Source organism: Ictidomys tridecemlineatus, chromosome X (genome assembly GCF_052094955.1).
Source record: "Ictidomys tridecemlineatus isolate mIctTri1 chromosome X, mIctTri1.hap1, whole genome shotgun sequence".
In the NCBI taxonomy this organism is placed as follows: Eukaryota; Metazoa; Chordata; class Mammalia; order Rodentia; family Sciuridae; genus Ictidomys; species Ictidomys tridecemlineatus.
In genome coordinates, this window is record NC_135493.1 from 72,402,090 (window position 1) to 72,404,687 (window position 2,598).

The 2,598-nt window shown below is 50.4% G+C and overlaps 1 pseudogene; it reads right to left on the reverse strand.

Moving 5' to 3' along the window:
* Positions 1-212: 212 nt before the first annotated feature.
* Positions 213-2,214, reverse strand: LOC101958451 (beta-1,4-galactosyltransferase 3 pseudogene; annotated as a pseudogene).
* Positions 2,215-2,598: the final 384 nt, after the last annotated feature.

Consider the following 2,598-nt stretch of genomic DNA (forward strand, 5'->3'; position numbering starts at 1 on the left):
TAACTAAGGTACATTGTTTATTCATATTTCCTTAGTTTTTACCTAATGTCCTTTTTTTCAGTTCCAGGATGCCATTCAGGATACCACATTCCATTTAGTTATCACATTTTCTTAGGCTCCTCTCAGCTGTGACAGTTTCTCAGACTTTCCTTGTTACTCATGACCTTGATCATTTTGAGGAGTACTGCTCAGGTACTTCCTGGAATCTGCCTTAACAGAGATTTTTCTTTCTTTCTTTCTTTTTTTTTTTTTTTTTGAGACAAAGTCCTTTATTAGAAAATATATCAAAATCCCAGCCCCCTGAGCCAGGACCAGAAAAGGGAGCTACTCCAGCACTGGCAGAAAGTGCCCAGGGAGGGGCTTCCTTCACCAAACAGCTTCCTGGAAACCATAAATAGAATAAATATTCACAGAGGTCCCAGGAGAAGCCAGATCACTCTTGGAAGAGAGTGGTCACCATGGAAGAGGAAGGGACTTGGGGTCCAGCCCTGCTCCTACCCCAGAGGCAGGGGACTCCCAGGAGTTGTCACATAAAAGTATGACATCAAGGATTCACAGTCATAAGCCCTGGCAGGTGACCCTAGAAAGAGGGACCTCCAGGTCTAGAGGAGCCCAGCTCCATTCTAGCAGTGAGGAAGGCCCGTGCCCCCCAACATAGCACTAGAGTTCAATTCCCCCACATCCCTCTAAGAGCAGTGAGGAGCTGAGGGTAGGGAGAATACAACCCTTCTGATTCAGTTTCATGATTAAGGTGGGCAAGGAGGAGTCAGTGTGGACCACGGCGGGCTGTGTGGTTGGCAGTAGGCAGAGGGCCAGGCCTAGCGGGGGACCGGCGCTGCAGCATGTCTTGACGGAAGGCCTGGGAAGAACCAGGTGGGTAGCGAGGACCAGGAGGAGCCTGGGGACCCCGAGGGTCAGTCCCAATGTCTGCTGTGACGTTGGTATAGAGAGGACCCAGTTCTCGAGCCAGCAGTCGGTATGTCAGTGAGTTCATCCCATCTTGAGTCTAGGAGTTCTGAGTATGGACCAGGGGGTCAAATCTGTGGGGATTTTCCTCGTTGCCCTTATCTCCTCGATGCTTTACCATCTTATAGTGTCCCACAGATGTGGGGGGCCGAGAGATCTTCATCCCAGCCAGGTGCACCCTGGTAGCTAGGTCATCATCCTCACCACCCTAGCCCCAGTATTCATTTGGGAAGCCATTCATCTTCAGGTACTGGTCAGGAGTGAGGGCTGAGACTCCTCCGAAGTACTGGGGGTACGGGAAGCTGTATCCAAACTTGTTCATGGCAACAGCAACATGGCGGGGTCCTGGAGGGTCACACACATAGAGATTGTGGTCATTTTCTGGCAGGAGGTCCACATCATGCAAGAACAGGCAGTCTCACTCTTCATCACGCAGTGCTTCCCGCACCCCAATATTGAGCAGTTTTGCCCTGTTAAATGTTCCATTTCCAGCCTGGTGGATGACATAGATTCCATAAGCAAGCTGCTGGCGTTGCAGGAAGGGGTGCAGGTGGTAGAGCAGCAGGCGTAGGTGGTGCTCCCGGGCACGATGGGGCACAATGATGGCTGTCCGGGAGCGGGGGTTCACATCCTGCTGGGCGGTACCTGTCTCCAGGTTCTACCCAAGGATTCTGTTCCACAATCTCTGCTTTCGATGGTACTGGGCTAAAGGACACCGACACGGGGCCCACTAAGAGAGGAGATCTTTCAGGACAGTAGGGTAGGCCTTGAGGAGCTGAAGGACCCCCTGGAGCTACAGGGGCCCCAGGCAGATGACTGAGGTTACTGTAGACATCTCGGGGGTGAGAATAGTCAAAAGTAGGCCCCTGGTCCCGGCCAAATAGGGCACTAAGGCTCCGGAAGCCCCCTAGTGACAAGTACATCATGACGGCCAGCTGGGAACCCACAAGCAGGGCCAGTGTGCAGGGCCGCTCCAGCAGCCTCCGCAACATCCTGAGGTGAGGTCTAGATTCAAATTGTCTTCCTCCAGATCATGGGGGCTCCAGGGGGTCCCAGGGGGACAGAGATGTGAGGCATTATCTAAAATTGGAAATGTCTCAGAGGACAGAGAAAGGCTCCATCTAGCACTCCAACAGCGAATATGGGACCAACTGGAACAGAAGTGATCAAGAATAGCCAGCCATCTGGTCTTCTGTCTACCTCGTCACCGCCACTCAGACAGCCGGGCGGGCATCTCTGCCGCCATCTTGGAAGCCAACAGAGATTTTTCGGATATTTTTCTCATGATTCAACTGAGGTTATAAATCTGGGGAAGGAAGATCACAGAGGTAAATGCCATTTCCATCACATGATAGGAATATATGATCAACATGACTTGTCGCTGTTGATGTTTCTGTGATCAACTAGCTGAGGCAAAATTTGTCATAAGTCTCCTCCATTATAAAATTACTTTTTTTCCACCTTCCATAGTGTACTCCTTAGGAAGAGTTACTATGGGCAGGTCACACTAAAAAGTGTGGAGTGATGCTCCACCTCATTGAGGGTATAATATTTTCATAAATTACCTGAAATTCTCATGCCCCGGAGATTTATCCATTCTGCTTGATTTGTATCAGTATTGTCTCATGAACA